The sequence below is a fragment of the Corvus brachyrhynchos genome, unplaced genomic scaffold (assembly GCF_000691975.1).
Source record: "Corvus brachyrhynchos isolate BGI_N302 unplaced genomic scaffold, ASM69197v1 scaffold7, whole genome shotgun sequence".
In the NCBI taxonomy this organism is placed as follows: domain Eukaryota; kingdom Metazoa; phylum Chordata; class Aves; order Passeriformes; family Corvidae; genus Corvus; species Corvus brachyrhynchos.
Genome location: NW_008239054.1, coordinates 4,202,081 through 4,229,321, shown reverse-complemented (window position 1 = coordinate 4,229,321; position 27,241 = coordinate 4,202,081). Strand labels below are relative to the sequence as shown.

The following is a 27,241-nucleotide window of genomic DNA, read 5'->3' as shown; positions in this document are numbered from 1 at the left end:
AACCTCCTTTGTTACTTCCAGTGCCTTGCCCATCACAGCTTAACTGCAACGGACTTGAGCGGCTCTTCTTTGGATACAAAGCGCAAACCCTTTGTTCTTGGAAGTTTGTCTGAGAATGCTTGTACAATGGGTATGTAGCTGGACATGCTCAAGGAAAAGAGAACAATGGTGTGGAGAGGACTAAGACAAAATGACCTCCCAGAAACAGTAGCATAGTAAAGGAAACTCTAAGTCTGGCATCTGCAGTGACTCTACTGATCATCTAAGCAGCTGATTCACTAAACACAATACATTTTCCCAAGCAGTTATCTTTTTTAAGGCTCTATTTTCCTACAACTGTATGTTGCACATGCAGGAATCCACAACTGTAGATTTGATTTTCAGGCCATTTGGTACCAGATAATCAATTGCAAATCATTATTTTGGAATAGATTGCTGTAACCCACAGCTCAATGCAGCCACAACACAGAATGCCTACTTGGAAACTATATTCTTTAACCTGACAAACAGGTGCTAACTGCTTACCTTGTTCTCAGTCCTCTAGTTTCTCACCAAAATTTTTTCCCTTTTATTCTTTTAAGGACACTCATTAAAACCAAAACTGTCTTAGATGGCTGAAAACATAGAGCCACACAAGAATGTTGGTACGTGAGGAGCTGAACTCTCCAAGGGAAGGCTAGGAAATTTAATTTCCAGCTCTGCTGCAGTAAGACAAACTGCCACAGAGATCCACGTCCATTCTCATTTATTGAGGGAGGTCAGCTGAAAATAAGACACAGAGGAAGTCAACCAAGATAGTACAGTGCCCCCAATTGCCTTGCAATAATGAAGAGTGGGTATGAAAAATGTTTAATAATATGAGGAAGCTTTATCACCACCCTCACTTCTTTTCAAATCCTGCACTGGATTTTCATCTTGCACAATTTCCATTACACCCAATGATGCTTATGCATGAGCAGGAAGAGTGCGACCCACCAAGTATTACAGCTTTAAGCTGCCATTTAGTATCAAATTTCTGTCTTAAGTGAGGATTGCTGAATATGTGAAGCACTGAGCTCTAATATATACTCCACTAAAAGCAGTCCAGAGAATGTGACATTCTTCTTATCATATTACCTCAATTACTGGCAGAATAATATAATTATGATTCATATTGAAGTGGCCTACAGAATGGATTTAATCAAATTTTAATATAAAATATGGCCACTTAGAGCATATTCCATTCAGTAGCTTGTTCAGTCAAGATGCTGGGTAGGGAGGGGAAGTGCAGTTATCATTCCCAGTAACAGGACAACAATTGCTTTTAAGTCAAATATGGCATCAGGATGTTGAAGCACACATTAGAGGATGCATTGGTGTCACTGCTATTGTGCTGTACTCTATATAATTTGGCACGGATGACTGCTGTGTCATTTTCAGTCCCTTAAGCTTAAAATACAAAGACCTGAAAGAAATTGGTATCTGAGTGTGTCTAGCAAGGAGTAAGTAATTCATTCAGCGAGAAGAACTCTGATGCTTCCCATACTCATGCAGACCTAGTGGCTGGATTTTGTTCAGAAGGACATCCGTGCAAATTCAGAGTGTTGTCATCGAAAACACACCAGTTCTGACTGAGCTGGTATCTCCTGATTTGATCATAACATGACTCAGAAGTTGAGTGCGTTCCATTGGTTAGATCTTGGATAACTCCAAATGCAAGGAGATACTGTGGTAAATGTGCAAAATTCTCACCTCAGGGATAGGCTTTCAGAGAATCCACTTGGGAACTACGGTTCCAAGTGCTCAGATAGGAAACTAAATGCAGAAAAGACACAAAGAATACAAGAGATGAGAGGTACTAGATACAAAAGGCATCTGTGCATGAGTTTAGGCTCATTATTGTGCACATCTTCTGCAGCACAGAAACTTGGGTTTGCTGCTTTTCAGTTTTAAGGCTCCAGCAAGGCACTCACACTCTGGTAACACAGGAAGAGCTGTGCCAAGCTAAAAATTCAGTGCCAGCTACCTTTTAGTTTACAGCATCTAAGGTCCACACGTGCACTTTACAACCATTCACATTTTATCCATTTGACTACGATATCCTAGCTGTTTATGAGTTTTTCTTCTTGAAGGTAGATAAGGCCCATGAATTCCCTGAATGTCATTAATGGGTTTTGTTGTTGTTTTATTTTGTTGGAGTTTGGCTTTTGGGATTTTTTTTGTTTGTTGCTTTTTTAAAAATCCTGTTCCATCTGCTAGTCTCCTATGGCTCTCACCATAACCCTTACTGCCTCACAGCATCTGCTTCCTTTATCCTTTCCTTACAGTAGATCCAACTGCTCTTTTCCCTTTGCTTTCTTCTGTTAACTAATTTTTGGTTCCTACCTGTTATGTCTGATCATCTCTGTTTATTCACAGAACTAGCAAACAGTTTGGTTGAAAGACACCTTAAAGACCATCTAGTTTCAATCCCCTTCCACGGACAGGGACACCTTCCACTACAACAGGTTTCTCAAAGCCCTATCCAGCCTGGGATGAGGCATCCAACACTTCTCTGGGTAACCTGTTCCAGTGTCTCACCACCCTCACTGTAAAGAACTTTTTCCTTACATTTAATCTAAACCTACCCTCCTTCAGTTTAAGGCCATTACCCCTTGTCTTACCACTACAGACCCTTGCGAGAAGTCCCTCTACAGCTCACTTGTAGTCCCTTCAGGTACTGGAAGGTCTGTCTCCCCAGAGGGCCTTCTCTTCCCCAGCCTTCTCCATATTCTGATCTCAGCCAATACATAGCATCAACCCCTCCTCCCTGTCATTAGAAGTCTCAGTGATTTCCAGGTCATGAGCCCTGGTATCTTTTTGCCTATTATCAATTTAGCCTTGCACTCCTTTGCTCCCGTGCATGCAGTTGAAGATCATCCCTCTTTTCCACTTTTTTCACTCTGAACTCAGTTGTTCTTCTGCCTCATTACAAAGTATGGGAACTGTCCAGATATCCCACTTCCCACAAGAATTTTTACAAATACTATTTCAAACCATCCATTTCCATTTTTTAACCTCTTGCAGTCTGGCTTCTATTTCTTGTACAAATTCCTGTCTTCACTGAAGGCTTCACTACCTTCTTTTGGTGAGGTCTTTTTGGTGTGGTCTTTTTGCTTGTTTTTACAGCTCTCAGTACACTCAGAATTTCAAGAATTGTTATCTTCTTGTGGTAATGACACATCTTTCTTCAGAACTTTCAAGTTTTACTCCCTACCCCTACCTAAGAAGTGAAAGAGGCAGCCAGGTGAACAGGAAGGGACAGATTCAGCCCCACCTTGAGAATGGGACATAAAGTCCAGTATCCCATCTAGGGGAGGAAAACATGGAAGAGAAAAAACAGAAAGGCAAAGATAAGAAAGATATGGAAATAAATAAAAGGACAAAGAATCTAAGAAGTTCAAGCACAATTAGAAGACAAGAATAAATGAATGAATGAAAGTGTATGCAGTAAAGCCTGAAACAGAAAAAGAAAAAAAAAAAAAAGTAGGGGAAGTATTTGAAACTTAAAAGGGTATTTTAAAAACCCTAAAATTAGGCAGGTAAACTCAGTTACATTTTTAGAAGAAATACAACCCCCTCATACAATGAAATGTCAATGAAAATCACCTTGTCTTACCAGGAGGTATATAAAATTCAAAGTACTTCTGAAGTTTTTACTAATCTTTATCTTATTCTTGAAAACAGGGAAGGAATGGGTTTGGTTTGATCAGCTATTCCCAAGTCAATGGTTCAGCTCTACAACCATGGCAACAAAGAGCTGACTTCCTGCTGCTAGGATCTCCTATGGGAGCTGCAAAGGCAGTGCGGCGCTGGAATCATGATCACCACCAAGAGAAGCACTGTGGTTTTAGAGCTCTGTGATAGCACAGCTACTTCGTGTGTTTGTTACTATGAATGCCAGTCATAGTAGGCCTTACTTGGTTTAGGATTATTTTCCAAGGAATTTACACTCATAACAGCTTTTTAAATATATCAGTATCTTACATTAAAAATAAATGTTTTCTCCTCAGAGCTAGATAAATATCTAAGGAAAACCTGTTTTGTCTAAAAACATGTATCTTACCTCCAAACAGAAGATCTGCTTTTCCCAGGTTATTAAAAATAAACAAGAAATCCACTATATTTAAACTGAAGAGTGGCTTCGAAGATCAACTCAAAAGTACTATAGATAACTTCAAACAAAATACAGCCTATTGAACTGATTTCTACATAAATTCTATTTGATTAAAATTATGCTCAACTGTTAGTATATAAGCATGCAATATATAATGAAGACAGATTTTAGTATCTAAACATACTATTTGAAATGAAGATAGATCATTAAATACTGTGAGTCTTGTCAGAAATACTTCAACAAACAACAGAATTGTGTTACACAGAATTAAAACATTAGATAGGTGATCTTCAAAGTTAATGTAGGATATCCCAATCTCAAGATCATTTTTTTCTCAGGTAGAAGATTGAGTTTTTGTTTTGCTTTCTAATTTACATGTTTTAGAATAATCTACAATATAACTATGGTACTTCCATCAGTTCCAGAAATACACCCTTTCTGTACTACCTTTTCATTTATCAAGGCCATGATAAATACAAAAATCAAAAGTATCATAAATTATCACAGTAACGCCATTGAATATATCAGAGATTGAGTAAAGAAAGATGCTGAAGTAATCTGTCTTGCCAAATGGAATGACGGAAAAGAAGCACTGCAGGGGATAACGCTATGGATGGAAGAGAAGTAACTGGAAGGGTCTCTGTTTCACTGACGGCTTGGTATATTTTCCTGCCCAGTTCTCTCTAATAGGTTAATACTGGGCTGTCACAACCATGATAGCCTTGATGATTGTATTGACAAGAAATCATGATCTACAGCAGATCCGCTTTTACAGAATGGCCGGATAAGCCCTTCCATTAACAATACTAATCAGATAAAGTATTCCTAATGGATGACCCTGCATCTGCTTAGACTGAACTGCTCTGTTTAGTATGTATATGCTGTGTTTTTCGTCCAAGATCAAGATGTCACTGCTAAGAATTTATACACTATGTTTGGAAAATAGTTTATAATTTATTCTCTGCATCTGCTGCAACTCTGGAAAACAGAGCCGGTTCTTTGTTCCTGTCATTGGATCAGATTATTCTCATGCATTGCTAAAAGTTTCCATGATCCAAAAACAAACAAGGGACTAACATGTAAAGACTCATGAGGAATTAATTTATATACTCACTTTTTGCTCCTGGTGTAAAGGAGTTACCTATTAAAATGTGTCCTGATAATCACACTTCTAGGTAAAACATATTATGAAATGGAAGGTGTAACAGCCATTTGACAGATAAGATGCACAAAACCATAGTGCCCTGAGCCCTAATCCCTTCATGTAGCTATAAAATATTTAAAGTACACACTGTTTACAGGCAGTTAACAGATAGCAGCAATAAATCCCCTTTCAGAAAAAAACCTTGTTCTGTGAGATTTATAGAAATGAGAGGAATCTTAAGAGGTGCAACATCCACAAAATTTACTTGCCAAGAGATTCCCCATGCTCTTCTCCATGAAAAGAACGGCATCTGTGCCAAAGTGCGGATAAAAACGGTTTTCCTTCAGTCCTGTGATGGGTTACCACCGGCTAAAGCTTTTACAGCAGTTGTCTTCAGTCAGGAAAAATCTCCCTACTGGCAGCACAGATAACAGAACTTGCTTGGCTTTTTTCTCTTGCAGAACAACATTGCAAAAAGAGAGCAAAACATCACCAATTTGTACCAACATTATTTTAAGGCTATCCTGCAGAGTCAGTCCAAAATCTGTTATAGTCTGGACATCAACAAGAAATTGCAACTGAAGTCACTTATATTGTTTTGATCCTTCCCACCTCAACATTTGTTTTATAGAAGTGTATCAGGGTCCCTGCAGACTGTGGCTGGCCTTAAATTTAAAGCAAAATTTAGGGCTCTTCTAACGTGGCTCAGAAAACAGATTTTCTGCTTCAGTATTGCCAGGTTTACAGTAAAGACACAGGGATGTGTCTCTCTACAGGCTAAAACAGAAATTAAAGCTGCGAACTGTTAAAAGGATTTATCCCGTTTCAACTTACTGGCTTGTATCCTATAACTTCTTTATTTTTCCTCTAGATCAAACATCACTTGCTACTCTATTAGGTCAAACTAGTAAGATACTCTTAAAAAGCCAAGTTACAGAAAAGCCAGCAGAGTTCCTGAACTCCCATGCCTAAGCAAAACCTCAGCTAAAAGCTTCTTCTCTTTTATGAGGATGTTGAATACCGAGGGACAGTTTCTTACCAGCAAGGGCCTTGGAAAGTCACAAGCTTCCCCCCAACCCATTGGTCTCTTATTTTTTAGATGCAACTGTGATGCACAACACACTTATGAAAGAACATAAAGCATGCCCTGAACTTCCATTCCTTTGGTATTAAGAACTTGAGCTGCATGAACTGGGAAGCAAACAGGCTTTTAGAGTATCAGTGATTTTGAAACACATTTTACTTTGGCCCCCGCAAAGTTCTGGAACCTAAATGACTTAAACCCAGCAGCACTAGCAATGCTGAACATTGCAAGGCTAACTCATAGTGCACATTTGTTGACTCACACATCATACAAAGAAACTAAATGACATTTTCGTACCAGGTTACTAACCATCTCTCTATTAAAAAAGAAAAGACAATGCAATTTTGTCCCTTTAAAGAGGTTTTTGCCAACCTGTAAATCTCAATTTTACTTTTAGTCAATGCAAACATCAGGTTTTTTTTCAAGAGTTATCTCCCCCTCCCACCAAAGCAATGCTGTGCCAAAGCTTTTACAAGGATTACTTGATTTCTTTTTTAGGTGCAATAAGGTTTGGATGACCTTTCAGCTTTAATGCTTTCATCTAAATATTGTCATGCCCTATGAAATTTTGATGTGGTTTAGCACCACACAGAAACAATGCCTGGGGTTCTGTCTGTGTATCTTTTTGCCAAACTATGCTGCCTTCCACCTGTGGTTGGAAACAGGTGCCAGGTAACTGTAAGTGAACCCTCATATCTCTTCTCCATAATTAATCTATTTTTCTTTAAACTTCAACAACTTTAAGCCTTACAGAATGCAGCTCTAGAGGACCATGCCAAAAACCACAATAAAACAGATCTCAATCCAGCACAGTTCATTTGGCTCCTTTAAGGACAGAGACAGATCCATACAGTATAAATTTTTGCCGTTAACTTGCTCTGGTACTTTTCAGCCCCAGTGCACAACAGGAGAGTGGATAATGCAAGAAAGAGGAATTTTGGTAAAAGGAGGAATTGAGCTGGCAATTTTTACAGTTTTCAAGGCTTTAAGGATTTTTTCTCCCTAAAATATAAATAACAAAGCAACAAACCTTTTACATATAAGCCAGGCTTTTCTACCCTGCCTTTAGGAAGAGCATCAAAAAGCACAGACTGTAAGAAAGCCAGAGGGCAGCTGTCAGCTTGGTGTCTTGCCTGGGTTTCTGCCTGAGCACTCAGCCTGGGAGGAACACATGGCAGAGGACCAAGCAGTCCCAGGAGCACCACACTGGAGAGGACCAAGCAGTCCAGACTTTGTACCAGGTGAGGGGTGGAATCAGCTCCAACACACTGACTGCTGCAACCATGCTGTTCCATGAGTGCTCTTCAAAACTGAGGTCACACATACAGAAAACTATTTTCCACCTATGTTTTGGAGGTCATAGTTAGGCTGCATATGCTTCTGTAGGGATAGGAAAGTACACAGTTGAAGAAGTACCTCTCATAACCTATAAGCATCTTTTGACCACTCCTTAAAGGCAGGTGCTTTCATCAAAGAGCTGAAAGCAGCATTTGTTTCAATAAATTCATGGGTGTAAGTTGTCAGGAATCCCTCTGACCATTCTTACCACTAATATGACACCACAGTGTTACCTGGCTGCTGCTTCAGCTTTAATAGGTCTGTGATTTAACCGTGAGAAATTCTCAGCCTCAGTCATTCTGCTCTCCTGGCATTGTAAGCATGTACCCCAGAGTTCAATTACTCAGCTAAAGTGCCGCTGTCACCCTATACATATAATGTAAGAAAAAGGTGGATTTTCACAAAGGAGCTCATCTATTCATTTCCTTTTGGGGCCTTTCCTTTCATTTGTTGCTCGCTTGTCCTTTTATTTTTATTAGACGCGCTTGCTGTATAAGCAACTGCAAAATGATTTGAGGTTAGCATAGCTTTTTTCCCCCTCCCAGAAAAAAGATAGATTGCTGGTGGTAGTAGTGAAAGGATCTTTAGTAAAAGGGGAGAGTTTTGCTTTGAGGCTGGCAAGTTATTTAGATAACCTGGTGGCTTCAGGCAACAGCACAAAATGAAATTATATGGTTTCAGTCAAACAAAAGGAGGAAGGTCACCAATATCACAGCAGCGCTCCAGTAAAATGCAGTACAATTAACTCCATGAGCTGCAGCTTCCCTACCTGCACTGAGAGTGGTCTGCAACACACACAAGCCCCCATCACCCAAACTGAAATAATGTTTTTCTGCTCAAGACTGCTGCCAAAGGCTATGATTAGACATGAGCATATTCCATGAAGATGACAGTTACTTGAGATGACAGCTACTTTAAGGGAAACAAAGTCTGGGCTGATGTCCACTCCAGGCAATCCCAGTGATTTCAGTGCATAATTCAGGTAACAGCAACCTCCATGATGGAAAAAAGGCGGCAGGGAATCCCAAACAAAAAAACCCAATGCCACATCACTAAAAACACCGTGTTCTGTCAGAAAGAAGCCAAATTCCACCCTAAACACTTTTTAGGGGTAACCTCTTCCTATAAACCTTCAAGCAAAATACCACATGTACACATAAAATAAAGGACTATGATATAAATATATATGAATGAGCTCTGACCTTCCTTCTGGCTTGTCCATATGACTAAAATAATGACATCTGCTTAAGGTCAGAGGTCTGGAATATTCGAATGCTGCTCCTGTAGCACATGCATTCCAAAGACAGGCTACATAGTCCTGGATAATTATGACATTTAGTGTAGACACATCTGTTCCATCTATAGTAGTCAATCATTTTTTTCAGCATAAATAGTAATAAACCTTGATCCCAGAACTATAAGACATGTTAATTATAATGGGAGATCTCTTTGGCAAGACTGACCATTTGAAATTAAGTGGAAAACATGATTTTTTTTTAAACTAATTGAACTTTTCATTTGCATTTAAATTTGCAGTACATTGGACACTTGTACAAGCAGTCTAGGAAAGCTTCATGCTGATGTTTCAACACATCTAATGAGAAAGATCTCATTAGAGAAGGACCATAAGAAATGAAAGGCTATATTCTAGTTACAAATCATGTGATCCATTAGTAGGATGGGGGGTAGGGAGGAAAGATATCAACATCACCATAGACAAATGTTCTGCTAACTCAGTCTTGCTGGTTCTCTGAAAACAAGGAAATATATTTTCAGGTCAGTGATTTTCAACTGTTTCAATTCACAGATCCCTAAATATTTTCCAGTGGAGATGCAGACCTTTGAATCGCAAAATTAAGCCCAAGGCAAAACGCTTGCTTTTCATCTTTACCTGCCATGGGTTTCTTAGATACAGTTCACAGACCATCATCTGAAAAACGTTTTTTGAAAGACAACTTTTGATCATAATTTAGCTGTTTTGCTTAGAATACTGTCACCACAGCCTTCCTCAAAAGGAAGGTTGAAGAAGAGATACCCTGCTCATGTTCTGCAGACAGGATTTCTTTGATCTGAAGTCACAGATGCTTAGTTTTCAGGTCTCTTTGGCATGGATGGCTTTAGGTAAAAACTGCATTGCAAACCTTTGTTCTGTAGTTTATCAGCCTTCCATTACACAGGAAAGCACCCATGTCTATTTACCCCAGACTGACCTTCAGCACGTGAGATCTGCACCTGTTCTTGGTTCAGAGCCAGAACATCTGGACTTAATTTACAGCACAAAGTGAAATGCCAATACACAATCTGGGGCCCAGGGAGGTACATACCTGCTACCCTGGAGAAGCCTTGCATGTCACCCCCATTTGCCCAAGAATGACCAGACGTGGAACCAACCTATAGAACTCTTATTTTTTATTTATTTTAGTTGCCTGCAGAATTCTTTCTTTCCCTCAGTTCCACCGGAGCCAGAGGAGGAACTGCTGCTCTGACAGATGTACAGATCTCTCTACTTTTCCTTTGGGAGAATCTCGTGCACCTATTTATCAACAGATAAGATTCACAAAAAGGGCCCTTCCAGGATTATGTGGTCTATGAGAAGACTCATCTACATGACAGATATCTCCTCAGGCACAGACTTGGAAACAAAAGTATCTTTGTGCCTGCTAAGCATAGAAGTTCCTGGAGCATTTAGTTCAATCCGTGTTTTGTACACACTTAGGTTTTGAAGATATGCATCCCTACTACTCTTTATAGAGCGTTCTTGGCAGAGGCATTTAAAAGAAATAATCATTTGAACACGTTCTTTCTGGCTATGTACTTTCTCTTTCCCAACCCCTTTCCAAACTCTGACTAAAGGTTTGAGCTTCAACTCTAACTCTGGTGTTTGTCACAGGCACGTCATGGCTTCTCTTGATACACTGTACTACAGAGAGGAGAGGACAATACAGCCACCATGCATTGGCAAAGGCCCAATCTAGATGATTATGCAGGCTCTTTACTATAACAGCAACCCCTCCCCTCAATATTTTACACAGGACCTATAATTCAAAAAATACTCACAAGAATTCTTATGTAGAGATAGTGCAATTTGATAGAAAACATGAAAAAACCTTGATAGGTTGATAGAATCACCAGAAAGAATTCTTACGCATTTATATGATGCAGGCAAGAATAATGTCATTTTTTTTCCATGGTGGTTTTCATGTTAGCCATTCCCCCATCTACAGAGTGTTAACAGTCCTTTCCCTTGCTAATACACTGTGGAAATCCTTTTCTTGGCAAATATCATCATCAAGGGGACAATTTCCCAGAGAAATCTGGCTCACATTCAAGATTCTTTGTGAGGATCAAAAATGGATCAAAAATGAGGGGAGAGGAATTCATGAGCACATCAAGCAGAAAAGTTGTATGCATCTACTCTTGCACTTGATCAAGAAAAATAAAATTGTTTTCTTTTAGTGTCTGTCTGACTGACTAACATTGTGGCTGAGTCAACACCTCTCACTTGCAACTAGGAGCAACCATGCTTTCAGAGACATCCAGATCAAGTACATGAAATAACATCAGAAATCTTCATTGAGGAACAAAAGATGCTGAACAGAGACTGGTACACTTTTTCCCCAACAAGTTTTAACATCCTGAAAGATCTAATGATCATACTATAGAACTGCACAGAAGTCAAATAAAAACTTGACTTTAGGAATCAGTGGTTCAGAGTGGCTTCAAAGAACAATTGACTACTTCAGAAAAAATCCTTATTTTTGGATGAAACAAAATGTATGATTTTCCTTTACGTGGCCATGAAAACTTATTGAGCATCTTTGTTACTTGAAACAATGGCAATTGGGCTGCTTAGCTAGGGAAAATTGAAAGTAATGTTAATAAAACTACTAAAAAAAAAAACCAGTGGTTCAGAGTGGCTTCAAAGAACAATTGACTACTTCAGAAAAAATCCTTATTTTTGGATGAAACAAAATGTATGATTTTCCTTTACGTGGCCATGAAAACTTATTGAGCATCTTTGTTACTTGAAACAATGGCAATTGGGCTGCTTAGCTAGGGAAAATTGAAAGTAATGTTAATAAAACTACTAAAAAAAAAACTCGAAACATGCTGTTGAAACTTGCACTAAAATTTATTACCCTTGGTTCATAATAATAAAGTAAATTTGAAATATACTGCCACACATAGAGTAAAATAACTCAGATCACACCAGAAAGGGCCTCCTTACCATTGATGACTGCCTATCAGTGGGTACAGAGGAGAAATCGAGAGTTAAGTGCCTTTGCCCTCCCAGCATTATGAACTAATACACTTTCACTTGGCCTTAAACTGTGACTGTTTCCCAGCATTTTGCAACTTAACTCTCCTGAGGTGATCTCTTTTTTGATGTCAAAAGTGCACAAAATGATTGCTATTCTGATTTTAATTTGTGTGTTACATTTTCTTTGGCAGAGAAGGTAAAAAAAAAAAAGAAAAAAGTGGAGGGTGGGTTAAAAGCAGGGGAGGGGAGCGGGGGGGGGAATGTGGGAAGGAGAAAGAGAGTGCACAGAAGAGATAGTAGAACAGTTCCTGCCTCTGTAAGCATTCCCTGTACCATTCCAATTTAAAACCAGACCTGACAATCTCCATGGTGGTGATGTTCAATGCAAGCCAAAGGATGAAGCAATTAAGGTGCAAGGATTACCCAGGCACAAAAACCAGTCAGGAGACAGTAACCGTAAGCCCACACTGGTGCTGTGGTATCAACTTCTGATGCCCTAACTCTTCAGAAAATCATCCTTTTCCAGCTCTGATTCTCTGTCAAAATGGATTAATGCACTGTCACTGGGTCCCAGCTGCCTTCCTCCCAGCCCAGTGCCAGCAATATTTAGGGACTTCATGTCCCAAATGCAGCTGGGTCCCAGCTCAGCCTGGGATGCATTCCCCAGCCTGTGAGTGAAGGAGGCATGGCCTCAGCTGAGGGAACAGGAAGGGGAGTGTTACACACAGTGGTCACTCACGTCCCACGCCCACCTCATCTCTGGATCCTCTAATGGGTACAGACTTCCCCCTGCCCCAAGGAAACTCTATGACTAGGAGCCTGTTTTCTTGTTTAATCTTGCAAGGCTAGTGCAGTACAATGCAAGCGAATTCAGTACAAATTACTGCTCAGACCTCAAAAATCTGGTTTGTTTGCAAAGTAATACCCCCCAAAAAGCAGCTGCTGACTCAGGAGCAGATGTAGTTGCATTTCCAGTGCCTGTGAGGTAAAGCTGTGGAACAGCCATTTCTGCTCATCCCAGAAGGTACAGACACGAGACGGCAACCAGTCCCTGCAGCACAACTGCATGCACTCAGCAGACTAATCAAGCTAGGTGGCTGTGTTTAAAAAAAAAAAAAAAAAAGAAAAAAAAAAGAGAAAAATGAAAAAACCCAACCCAAAATGCAAAAAACCCCAAACCCAACCAAACCATCTACAAAACAAAAAGCCCCAAATACACCCCTATTCTCTCTCTCTGATAATTCAGCCACAAGCAGCATGGTCACACGCTCCCTGGCCATGCCTTGCCTACCAGTGATGCTCTAAGAGCCTATGAATACCATGGGGACACACAGTTGTGGTGCAGAGCCCACTCACACTTTCTGTTCCCTGGCCTCATCTCCAGATGCCACACAGATCTGCAGGGCTGGTAGGGCACTCCCAGGCTCTTGCAGCCAACCACAGTAACGTGGCAGCATCATTTGTTTCGGAAACCAAACAATACAGACGGCTTCAGCTGTACAAATAGAAACCAAATGGCTTCTTTTGACCTGGAGAACTTGTTATCTCTACCATGTCTGTCTTTCCCCACACATTTTTCTTTTGCTATTTACGTACTACAGCACAAACTTTCTGGGCAGGCTACTAATCTGAAATGACACCAAGTAGAATAATTACATAAATAACTAGCCACTTCAACATCCCAAACTCAGGCACTCATGGAATACCCTCACCCTCCAGAAAGAATGCCCCTCACCACTCTTGTGTTAACAGTAATGTCACAGGCATTCAAGAGATCTGCTCTGCAGATCAGGGAGGCAAACCAGGAATAACAATCCTGAACCCCTCTGCTCCGAGCACAATCTGGCAAGATGAAGTCCGCATCTAATAGCCCAAGACAGACTTTAGGAAGGAGCCAGTCACTTACCAAGCAGATGGTAATCAAAGCCATGTCTCTGCAGATTCAGTGGCAATAAGGTATGAGATAAGACTCCAGCTCCAGGGTTTGAAAACTTCCTCCAAATGGCTTAAATTTTCTCCCTAAATCCTGTTACATTCTAATTCCAGTTCAATTTTTGCAGCATGTCCCCTTTCCTTGGGCTTCCTTTCGACTGCATTTAAACTTTTCAGGACTAACACTGCTCTCCCCGATCTCACTGACTGCTAACTTGACAAGGGAAAACACTGGATTCATCAGACTACTTAATGACATTCATTCTGGCACTAATCTTAAAGCACTTAATGCATTAAAAACTTTTTTTATTACTATTTTAAATAACCAGTATAACCTAGCAGTCAAAATGGATTTGCCAACTATTGGTAAGAACCTCCACCACAGGAGGAAGCAGGCACGTTTTAAAGGCAGCATGCCTTACTCAACTTTCACCTGAATTACTACAAGAGTCATCCTTGCAGCAAAATATTTTGTAAAATATTACAGCAATGCTTAATTTTTTTTCCATCTGAAGATGATGAAACAACTTAATCTCTCACAGACTAGTATGGAAGCAAGTAAGAAATGAGGCCACTTATGACGATGACAAATCTGGATGGGAAGAAGAAGAAACCACCGGTGGTGATAAAATCAGCACATAATCTTTTAGGTGTTTATTACATCAGCATGGGTAGATGAATTTGATAATCAAGCAACAAACTTATTTCTTACTAGTTCTGAAATTCTAGGATTCACCCAGGCAAGTATATAAGATGCCAGTAGTGTGAGCTTTTCCACAGATAAGCAGCTCTGGAAGGAAGTAAAAGGTTCTAAATGTTACTCAAGGGAGGAGCAGCAGCAGCAGCAATAGAGAAAGAATTAGACAAGTAAGATAAATTTAGCAGAAAAAGACTACTGACTTGGAAAATGCACACCAAGTAAATTACAGGAAGCTAAAATAATGGTTTTTTAATAATAAAAGTTACTATACATGTCATTAATAGAACCACGTGATATTTCTATGTAATTTGATTCATGAATGTAATTCACTGTTGGGTCATAGAAACTGAAAACATTTTGAATTCAAAATAAATTAGACAGTTCAGAGGTTTGATGTACTGGGGGGGGGATGAGTGTGAAGAACAAAACCAACCAAGCTTCTAAAAATTTAGAGGCCTCCCAAGCACAGCAACTGAAGTTGGTTTTGTGAGAGTCCTGCCAGCAGCTGGTTTTATGCGCAGTTAATTTCTATTTTAGAACTGTTACTTTGTTGCTCTCTTGAAATAAAAAATGACAAATACACATGAAAATTAACCAAAACCCAAACACATTTCCAGTAAAGATGAATGATTTCTTATTTTTTTTTAATTCCACAAGCATTAAGTTCATGTACTTCGGGGGAAATATTTTCCACCTTCCCATTTGATTTGTCTTTGCCTACATGAGAATAGTAATCCACACACATTTGAAATGTGCTGATGCAGAAAACAAGGCAATATTTCTTCATAATAAGTAAAGGTATTCTTGCTTTAGGCTGGAATATAAGCAGCACTAAATGTTGTTTAAAAACATAGAGTGTGATGCCATCTGAAATATGCAATCTAAAATATTTGATTGGAGATTGAAGATTATTTTGCAAATTTGATCTGTTTGCAGGAGAAGCAACTGCGGGTCTTTGATGTGCATGTATCTCATATAAATCCATGGAGGTAATAATTTCAGAGTACAAAGCCATGATGTGACCACAAATGGAATATCGTATGCGGCTCTTATCTCCACGCATTGCAAAAAAAGAGATAAAATAACTAGGCACATACAAAGAAGGCTAACTTAAATGATATAGGAATTGGAGGATAAGACACTGAATATGAAGACAGACTAAGGAAGCTAAAGTTATATAATCCAGAAAAGAGGATTGAGGAGAATATGATCATAGTCTATAAATAACTTACAGGTAACAATATAGATGAAAGAAGAGAATTATTGAGAGTCCTCATAGAGGGTAAGATGAGAAGCAACTTTCTTGAGCTAAAGAAGGAAAAACTGAACAGAAGAATGTAGGCCAGACATTTGCAAAACTTAATATCCCACACGATCATGCATGGGACTGCATTTTAATCAAGGTGGAATCACTTCATACGTGTGGCAGTTCCAAGTAAAATAGGCAAGTCTTGTGCCTCACAGGACACAGCCCAATCCTGTGGTCATCTGCCAAATGGACTGGGGTTTGTTTTGGTGTCTGGGTGCCCAATAGCACAGATGAATTCAAATGAGACATTAAAGTTGAATATAAATTTAGAATACAGGCTGTGCAAAAGAAGGATTTTTATTTCCCCCGCCAACTTATGGGAGACAGGTTGTTAAAACTAACCACAGACAGGAAAAAATGGCATTGAAATGGCAAATGACCCATCAGAACACTTAAAGATGGACATATGTTGGGTGCCCAGGATGCGCCTCAAACAGCATGAGAAGACTTGCTCCCAATTAATCCAGCTTGCCAATTTGCAAATAACATCACTGTAACACATACCTTCTCATATAAACTGGAATGAGTAAATAGAGATTTACCTCAAAAACGGAAAAAAAAGTGGACACATGCACACCAAAAAACAGCTTCTCCTGCAAACAGATCAAACTTGCAAAATAATCTTCAATCTCCAATGTGACTTTCCTAATACATTCAACAGAGTAGCAGAGATCTACAAAAAGACAAGAAGCTGGTCTTATGATTAATAGAGATCCAGAAGGCTGCTCTGAATGGAGGGCGGGGGGAAGTCTGCCTAGAATATGATCTTTTAGTTATTTCACTGCTGAATGTTCCAAGTGGTTGAAATGAAAATACACAAGTTCTGGAAAGTTTATTCCTACTGAAGAAAAGTGGTGATGGACACAGTAGTGTTCCTGTACTAACCACTGACCTTTCCTACGTTAATAAAAATATTATCTCCTCTTTGGGATGTGGAAAAAAATCCACATACCAAGATAAGCTTTTTCTATCCACACATACTGCAAAGACTTTAACACTCCTCTTCCAATCCCATGGACATACCACGCTCACTTTCCACTGGTCCCATCACACTGAGACAATACATCTTTGCAAATTGCATCCTTTCTCCTTTTACCCCAACAGAAGGAACCATCCAGGTTGAAAACTCAGATGATCTTCTGAAGAAGGGAGTGAAAGTTAGGAGAAACAGATGGAGAAAGAAGACAGAACCTGTGAACACAAAATTTCCATGGACAATAGAAACACAGAATCATTAAGGCTGGAAAAGACCCTTAAGATCACTGAGTCCAACCATTAAGCCAGGCCTGCCAAGTCCACCACTAGACCATGTCCCTCAGTGACACACCTACATGTCTTTTAAATACCTCCAACGGTGGTGACTCAACTACTTCCCTGGGTAGCATGTTCTAGCGCCAGATAACCCTTTCAGTGAGTAATTTTTTCCTAATACCCAATATAAACCTCTCCTGGCATAACTGAAGCTGATTCCTCTTGTCCTCTATCACTTGTTACTTGGAGAAAAAGTTCTGTTCTTATCCAGATAGAAGCTGGAGTAGTGTCGCACATCACTTTCACAATGAGATGCCATTTTGCAGCCAAAGTCAACAGAAGTGTCTGGGAACATCATTGTGTCATCACAAAAATTGGATGTAGGAGGACAGAGGATCCCAGAAATCCTCAGGGATTAGACAGAGACCTGTTCTGATCCTACTGCTCCAACAGACTAACCGAGGAGAAATTCTGTCACAGATTTTGTGGACATCTCGTCCTCAGCATCTTCCTTGGATGTTACAACTGGGCAAGGCTACCTACAGCTGGGACTTTTATCAGATTTGGTCTTCTGTACACATGTTAAAATTCAGGACAACCTTCACAGTCTGTCCCAAATAATTAAGGCAGCAAATGAATGGAATACATTGAAATAACTGTTTCAATTTGCAAAAAATAACCAGGTAAACCATACTAGAATAGAACTAAAGTTAAAAATGCAAGATCATTGCTGGCTAGGAATACAGATCAATGACACTTCAGATTGACAATAAATGGAAGATATTTATGTCTCAGAATCTCCTCTAATACCATTTGTGTCACAAAGTCACTATGCATATATACAAACCATAGACCGGTATGTAAATTAGGTGCTCAGTGCTTGCACAAAACTACTGAATTTGACCAAGTATTAGCTGAACAACAATATAAGCTAAAAATTAATATAGATGATGTTCATACCTTGTTGATTACACATCATAAATGAAAAAAGGTATTTATTTGAATAAATACATTTCCGTAAGTCCTTCTTTTGTATGAAAGCGTGGAGACACTGTCACAGGCAGCAGCTATTCAGAGCTGTGGACATGAAAGCTTGCCTCCAACATGAGCTATAACCCCATTTTCGTTTATTACTATAGCCTACCCATTTGACATCTACCCTAATAAATGTTCATAATGAAAAGCATTCAAGTACACACACCCTGTTCTTTGGCTTTCCCCAGAGCGCTGAGGCTCATTAGACAGATTATCAGTTTTCTGCAAGAGATGTCTGCAGAGTTTTCAAATTTTGACTAATAATCTCTTGAAACAAGGTTTGCGGCAGAAGACGCGCTGAGAAAAACTCATCACTAGACTGGATCTGTGCTAATGTGATTTTTTAAAGAAGACTTTGCCCTTAGCTTTAGACATATTTGCAGGGCCAAAGCGGTTTTATGCTATGGCTATTCCCACCCCCCAAAAAACTGCAATTACTATTAAGAAAATAAAAGTCCCAATCCAAAACAACTTTAACTGAGACATTTCTGTGATTATTCGAAGCAACAAAGTTTCTCAAACCTCTTTCAGAAGCCAGTGGTAATAGTGCAAAATTAGTTTCCTTTTAAACTAGGACAAACATACGCACAAATTTTGCCTGATTTGCCCACATTCTAGAAACGAAAGCATGCAAGAAATTTAATGTAGTATAAACCTGAGAAAGTTGTAGTTAAAGATTCTAGCTAATTTTTTCAATTGAGTAAGAATTAATATCTTTGAAACCAACACAACCAAGAAAGAATTGTGCAAAAATCTCATGAACTCCTTATGAGATAATCCCCCCATATAATAAAATATATGTATCTGAAAAATGCAAATTGCATTAGCAGCATAGGAACTAGAAATTAAACTTATTTTAGGTGTATCTGCAATCTTTTAAGATTGTCCTGTATATTTTAAATATATTATTCAGAAATACAATTATTTTCCTGGCAGGTCACTCATACTCTCATTGAGAGAATCACATTTTCATGTATTTTTTAAGTATGATCTCAGAGGCATACAGAGCTAAAATGTAAGTGACATTTTATTAGTAGCCATAGGCAACCCTAGTTCTGGATACTTACGTTTTTATATATGCCCCAATATCTACATGATCTGCTGCTTTTAACTTTATTGACTAATAATAGTAATATTCACTGGAGACTGGGTCATTCCTGTCTAGGGACGGGAAATCAGAAAGGTCACAAGGTAAAAGAAAACTCCATTTCCGTAGGAACTTTAAGGCATTTCTCCTAGGGGAATTCAAGCTGCTTTAGAAAGATTTAGATATATATTGGTGGGCCCTTTACACCTGAGCCAAGTAAAAGACCATCCATCTGTGCAGAATAATCTGTGTTTAATAAAGCCACAGTAAAATAGATTCCTGTACACTTTTTCTATAAAGCCTCTCTCACATTTTACTGCCAGCTCCCCAGTAACTCCACACACCCACTCAAAGCGTGCTCAGGGTTGTTTCTTAACCGGTGGCACAACAGACAAGGAAAGGTCACGGTGCTGGGAGATTTTTTTTCAGACAATGAATAGGATTAGAACTGAATAGGTCCTGGTTAGCAGATCACCCTAAAAGGAAACCCAGAAATGACAAGGCAAAGCCCAAAGTCCAAATTGTGTGTCAGCAATCTCCTCCCAGCAAATCTGGGGTCAAGAAGCAACTACCAACAAAACTGGATATACACATGTGTATATGTATACACACGCACGGGTATGTAATCCACCACAAGTGGTGTTCATACAACTGCCCAGTCAAAACCCAAAGTAAACAAAGAGAACCCTGTCAAAGTTTACCAAATCCAAAAGCTAAGGCTACCTTTGACAGAAAAAGGGTAGTAATGGAAAACATGGAAATATCAAGATAGGTCACTTAAATGGCCATACATCCACCTTTTATCATCTTTTCATTGAAACTAGAAACCAGGAAGACAGGAGGGATGTTTCCAAGAAATCAGAAAGTGTCATCCAAGCATATTAAAGTTGATCACACAACTGCAAGAAGATTGTTTCACCCACTGGCTAGGAAGTACCACTGAGGAGTATCACTCATCAGCTGGAACTCAGCAACTGGCCATGGATGCGATCCTACTTTGCAGCAAAATGGAACAAAACAGGTGAGGTATTCTTACACTCAGTCATGACAGTCTTAATAGCTGCAGAAGGAAGCAACTTGCATTTCTAGTGTTTAAGCTAATGCATTTTCCTCCACAGCCAGGAACAGAACAGGTATCCTTGAAGTTACTGTGTCACAGCTCAAGATCAGTGCCTTCTAAAAGCATGCTTTTCAAGACATAGAGGAAATTACTCAGAAAAACCAATAAGAGGTTGAATGCCATGATGTCACATATTAAGTTATAACAGGATATGCCAACAGATTAATTGGTACTGAAGCTCCTAGAGATATACTGGCAATTAAGGTTCCAGTAAGCAAACAGGAGGCCAACAGCAACACTGGTTGGAAGTGTGGGAAAGCCACGCCAGCACACGATGGTCACCTCCAAGTGCAGCAACATTTCAGTCAGGATTGGGGGCTGCTTGGGGATCTGCTCTAGTTGACGGAAAAATAACAGCTTCCAGGAGGCTCCACCATCATGGCTCATGCTGGAGTCTTTTGTCAGAAATGTATCACTCTTATACAAAAAACAGAAGCTTCCAAAATTTAAACAGCATTTTAAAACACAGGCTCAGATTCTGAGAATTTTATCTGACATTAGAAACACTGAAGGGACACTGGACTTTGTTACAAGCCAGTTTTAACAGCTCTTACAATTTTTATTCAGCTTCCTCTACTCCACCCCAGCCCACAGTAAGCACCGCAGGATGCTCACAGCAGATTAACAGTGACAGTCTCTTCGTTACCTGCCAGGCATCTGTACTTGCGCAGTGTGAATGCTGATGGGGGAAGGAGGAAGGGGGAAACAAAGTGCATCTCTCTCGGTGACAGCACAGAGCCCTTGCTCTTCATGGAGAAATGGAACGGTGTAACTTTTGATGTTCCCTACTACTCAATCAAAATCCACCGATCTAAACTTCTCTGAATTAAATGGACTTGGAACTCCAAACCTGATTCTCATCGCTGTGAATGAATACTATAAACTTGTCTAGCAGAACAAAGGTAGAATTCTCATGTCTTCCTATCTGCAGGAGCAAAATGTTTCATTTTAATTAACTTTCACAGGTATAGCATACATTTATAAAGAAACAAGTCTTTTTAATCACTTTGGTCATATGTAATGAAATCTCCACCATATCCACGCAGATCAGGGACTTTCAGTATTTAATCCAGTACTATATAGTAATTATTGAGCCTATACAGTAATTATTGAGTGGATTTTACAACGTTTACAAAGGTTGCATTAGCCCCCAATGTTTCACAGCCTTTTCATTTAAAATCTCTGCTGTTATTCTACAAAATGTTTAATGTTACAACACAGCGAGAAATTTTCTGTTTGCTCTTCTGGGTAGATGCTGGCATGTAGCCAGAACCACCTTAATGAGATCCTTGAGGTATGCACACAGTTTTGTTAACTGAGTGAAATCACAGAAAAGTCATTTTATGGGCTTCAAGTCTCAGATTCTGTCTTTCTAGTCTAGGCTCAAATGCTGAATAGGTGCTTTACTGCCCACTGACAAGAAAATACATGCCAACAGGGGCAAAGGTAGTAGACCATCATAAATACAGGACTAGATGGTGTGGACATTGCACCACACACTTCATTACCATGTAGATACATCCAAAAGTATTCTTTTTCTTGGGAGATGTACCCCTCTTCATTTTTCTGTGGCATGCTCTGCATCTGGGATGGTATTATGCTTCCCTTGGTGCCACTGAGACAACCAGACTGTTCAGATTTCATTTCATGAAATCCTAAGATCAGCAATAATATCTGTATTTGCTTACCAAGAAACATGTACCTATTTGTACATAAAACATGACAGGAGTCTTTTCGTAGACCTCCACACTCTCTGTGTGCAGCTGCCCAGACTCCTGCTGCCGTGCCTGGGACTGCTGTTCTGACACAGCCACCCCCATTTTCTAAAACTTGGCTGAACATTCATAAAGCCCTGCTGTAAGCATCACAGTCAAGCCCTTTTGTTGGTTTGGTTTTTTTTTAATTTTAATGAAATCAAATTCTTTCCTATTACAGACATGTGCCTAAACTATTATGTGAGTAAATGTTTTTCAGTAAATGTACTGTGAATCTAACAGAAATAAAACAATACAGGACAAAGCAGAAAAGTACAGAGTTTTCCTAAGCATTTCCACTACTTTTTTTTTTTTTTACAATTATTATTTGAAAACATTTATCTTAAAACGTTTTTAAGGTCAAAAAGAAACAACACCAAATATCACACATTCAAGTTTTTCTCTGGACCATTTTGTGAAAGTTTTCAGGTGTCATTGCAATAAATCCTACTAAGAAATATTGCAGCATCCTCCTCACAGAATTTTATCAAGCTATAGGCTGTCTGAGCAGCTAAATTATGCCAAGAACAACGGGTACATAGATTCTTTTTATTCATTTTGTAAACCTGCTGCTTATTTATTCCATACTGTTAGTCAGATCCTGCCACTGATGCCCGTTTCTCCCATAGGAGGAAAGTCTGCGGAGGTCACTGGCTGAGTTTTGATGGTTTTAATCACTGCTCAACAACTCCCAGCAGCATCGAGATACTATGGTCAGGCACAGACCTCCGAGGAGGTGCATGGAAGAAAGAAACTTCATCCGACTCTAAATGACCATTACAACTTTGGGGAAAAGAGGGTCTGATGCAAGTGGAAGGCAGAACTAGAGAATCAGAACTAAAACACCCAACAAACTGACTCTCTTGGGAGAAGAGATCAAATCATGTTGGTTTGCTTTTTTTTTTTTGACATATAGATAATAGCCCTTTATATTTTAAATAACAATGACTTTCTATACTAATTGTTTTTTGTGTCTCTGTGCTGAAGGCTTTCAGGGCTCAGAAAGCAAGTCAAGATGCTGAACAGCATGTGTGTACACAAGATGACAGCCTCTGGCAGGGGACACAAAGGCTTCAGAGAACGGGTGAGCACAGCAAAGGGCCACCCGTGTGCGTAGGGGATGATGGGCTGTCTGCTAGAAATCTGGCAGAGTGTTCAAATGGGAGTTTGTTAGCCTGAACTTGATATCTGTGCCTGACTGATGAATATGAACATACAACTTCTCTTGCTGAACATCTCTGTGGCTCTATGACCACTTTATAAATGCTCACATGTATTATCATCTCCCTCTTCCCTCTCCCAAGCTGACACACACTACATTCATAGGGGTAAAAACACACCCTTTAGATTAGGTAAATGTCTGTTATGAAGACTTTCTGCTTGATTTTAATCCAAAAGAGCTGGCATTGAGCTGCTGTTTTTTAATTAAAACCTCCTTTGCTCCGTTGTTTTTTGTCTTGCGGAGCATCTATCAATCAGGAGGAGTCACTCTAAGATGCACTTGGTTGGCAGCAGGCTATTTCATCCCTTCCCCCAAGCCCAGACACTGACTTCTTCCTTCTTCCTCCCCTCCCCAATTTCATTAACTAAATGCACTGAATAAACCTTAACATCCCAGCTAAATCCTATTGGCCCTGGATTTGCTGCTTAATGCTAAAACCCAAGCGACCCATTTTTCTCCTGTTGATACTTCGATTGCTGATGGCAGCCAGCAGAGAAAAATACCCAACTTTAAACTATTTTAATATAAGGAACAAAACCCAGAGCATTCATCACTCACTCTTTCTGCTGCTGTTCATAAACTTTACGTAAGCTTTACATGACGTGTCAAGGCGTCCCTTGCTTTTGTGCTTCATAGGCAGCACAGTGAGCCCGTTGCTTAGCAAATGATTACAACAGAGTGCATCTGTTATTAAAAGTGTAACTAGGTCTCTTTTCAAGGAAAATGATCTGGCAAAGTCTAGAAAATTAATTTCTCTGCATTCTACAATCCCCAATCATGTTGTTATAAACATCAGAAGATGATCCCACTAACTTAAAATCTTGGGGAGAGAATAGCAATGAGAGTAAACAGCTTCAGTGCTACAGAATCATTTTGGTTGCTATCCTTATGTTTTGCTCTGAACTCTAAGTTTGTCTTCCCAATTTCACATATGCCACAGAAAAGGCTAAAGATTATTCACTGTGCCCCTGCCTCTTGGCTGTAAGCCCTGCAGTTATAGCTGCTGCACATCATCTCCCCTCAGCTCAGCTGCTCAATGCTTCCTCCTTGGTCCGTGATGACAAATGGGAACCTTGCTGGTTCTTCCCTGCTCCTGACTCGCTCTTTCCAAAGCACTCAAACTGAGTCATCCATCCAGCTGCAAAGCCTCCCTGGGGGAGCATTACGACCTTTGGCTCCCGGTGTCACCCACCTGCCTTCACTGCTTGCTCCACTAGACCTCTAATCTCTCTTCCACCTTAAAAACGTTACACCACGACTACCGTGTGTCTTGCCACAACGTCTAACACTCCAAAACCCTTCCCTCCCACAAATACCTCTTTTCCACTTCTGCCACACACACCCGTGGCTGCAGTCACATCCCCCATCAGCTTTGCAAGCTGCTCCACGACTTTCCATGGCAGTGATACCCTGCTGCAGGGTCCCTATGCAGTTGTCCCTGCCCAGCATGCTTGGACCCAGGCTCCCAACCCTCTCAAGCAGGAGACGCACCTCACCCTCTGCTCCCCCGTGTCCTGTCCTCTCTGAGCACTGAGCACCATGAGGGATGTGAACCCAGGTCCTTTCACCAGGAGAGCCTCTTGCCCTGCAATGGATCTGTGGAAAGTGGCTTCACACGCAGAAAATGGAGCACTTTCCCTCACGGCTTGCAAAAGTCGCTCACCGTATTTTCAGTAATCTGTCAGAGTGGCTATTCCAGCTTGCTCTTGGGTATCCAACCAACACAGCAGTCTTTGGATTTGACTTATATTTTTAATACCACATTTCACTTCACTTTATTATCAGACCTCAGTGTCCTACAATACCAAGGCTGGCTTCTGAGAAGGGCTGCATCCTGAAATGCCTACCCCACGGACACCCAGTTCTTTGCCCAGCAAATTCCCTCAGCATTCAGAGGCTGCAAAGGCTGCAAAGGAACAAGGAGCCTGGGCATCTGGTGGAAATGCAGCTATTCTGAATAAAAATTGTATTTATAAAGAACCTAAAAGCAAATGCAATCTAGCACTGAAGATATGTGGCACAGGTTGTGATTATTAGTATGCTGTCTGGTACAAGAAGCTTTCAAATAAAAACACTTTCTTACTGACTGTGTGCTTGCGTTAATGTAGTTCTTACCAATACCACTAATGGAGCGCTCATCATGTTTCTTGCTTCTCTGAAGTAACAAGAGAAACAGACTGAGCCATGTAAGAATAAAATTAATATATCCATGGCGCTACACGTTATCATACTGCACACACTCTACAAATGTGTTTAAATAGGGTCCTTGAAAGAAGTAATGGCAACTGACTTCAATATTACAGAAATATTCAAACCAGCATAAATTGGAAGGCAGGAGAGATAAGGAACATAACCAGTAAAACAAACGTTTATATTCTTCAAGATTTGTTTTTGCAGCAAGGACACAGATGAGAGAAAGAAAAAAGGCGAGGTCTTCTGTAAGAAACCAGCTATTCCAGACTAAAGAAAGTAAAAATATTTTTGTCCGCCTGATCATAGATAAGGACGGTATGGAGCAATACCCACATGATCCATCAAGGTTCTTCCTTGCCTTGAATACAGCGACCAGCATACTAGATAGAGGACATATTTCTTAAGAGGTTTATGAGGAAGCAAACCTCAGCTTTTCCATTTATTTTCATAAACCCTGGATGGATTTCAGCATGGCCGATTTCTGGACTCTGCTTTGAACCATTCACGAACTTTGCACCAGGAATCTTTTTAGAATTAAGCAATGGACAAATGGATTACCAGCTGTTCAACTCCACTTTTCACTATTGCTCTACTTCTAGAAACATAAACAAAAGAAACAAACAACACCTGCAGCTAGACTGGATGGTACACACACACTTCTAACACATACTTATTTATTCATTTTTTACATTTGAAGATAGACATGCAAAGGAATTGCCAGTTATGACTGAATTTTGTAGCCTATAATTTATGCCTGAGCTGTTAAAATATGTTTAGGTAATGTGCGTTAACTGAGTGTTTATTTTTCCAGTAGCACTAGGAAGGTTATCAGAAACACAAATACAAATTGTACACTAAACATAATCATATCCACTAACAGGACATTCTAACAGATGCATAAAGGACATTAAAACATAGTTTTAGGCACACAGGAACAACATTTCTTTCATCTTCAAAAATAATAATATTAATTACCATAGTAATGAGGTATGAAGTCCAGACTCCTCTATTATTACTGTTAACTCTAAACTACCATATACTTTCTAACTTTTCTTTAGGAAACACACACTTCGAAGTTCACTTTTCCCCCACTGCACAACTCCCAGAGCGACGACAAGGTTGTTTATTCAGGCTGTTTACACAGCAACTCAAAAACAACAGCACGAAAAACCTCCAGAAACGTTAACACTTAAACGAAAGGTGGTAACTTCCAATGCCAACACAAATTCCAAAACATGGGACAATATTCCAGGTTGGTTGCTTCTGACAGTGATGCTGGTTTACAGCACATCAGAAACTTAATAGCCTCTGCCTTCCTAATCCCTCCGCAACCCCTGCGGTCTTCCTCGGCCTCTCTCCGCTTCACGTTAAACTTGCAGGAAACCATTAACCGGGGACACACGGACACACACCGAGCAGGCTCCGGATAATATTATCGCCTTCCAGCGCCGGAGCCCCGGCTCAGGCGGGGTTACTCACCCGAGGGAAGCCCACACTTCCCGACTCACAGTCCCTGACGGATCTCGCTCAGCGCGGCTCACTCGTGCGGCGGATAAACCAGCCCCATCTCCGCACGGAGGAGTTACACAGCAACTTGTTGTGTTCGGGCTTTCACAAGTGGAGTTTTCCCGACTTGGCCCGGCGCTGCCCGTCCCGGGCCGGCAGCGCGGCGGGAC

At 40.1% G+C, this 27,241-nt stretch overlaps 1 protein-coding gene across 13 annotated transcripts in view; it reads right to left on the bottom strand.

Annotated features, from left to right (window-relative positions):
- The window catches only part of LOC103619037 (poly(rC)-binding protein 3), a 495,171-nt gene that overhangs the window by 103,303 nt on the left and 364,627 nt on the right, over positions 1-27,241 (bottom strand). Inside the window, exon 1 of one of the 13 annotated variants that reach the window (XM_017739087.1) lies at positions 27,045-27,228. The exons of the other annotated variants lie outside the window; for them this stretch is intronic. The gene's annotated coding sequence lies outside the window, so the exon portion shown is untranslated. Of the gene's footprint in view, positions 1-27,044; positions 27,229-27,241 lie in introns of those variants that run through there. 13 annotated transcript variants of the gene reach the window in all.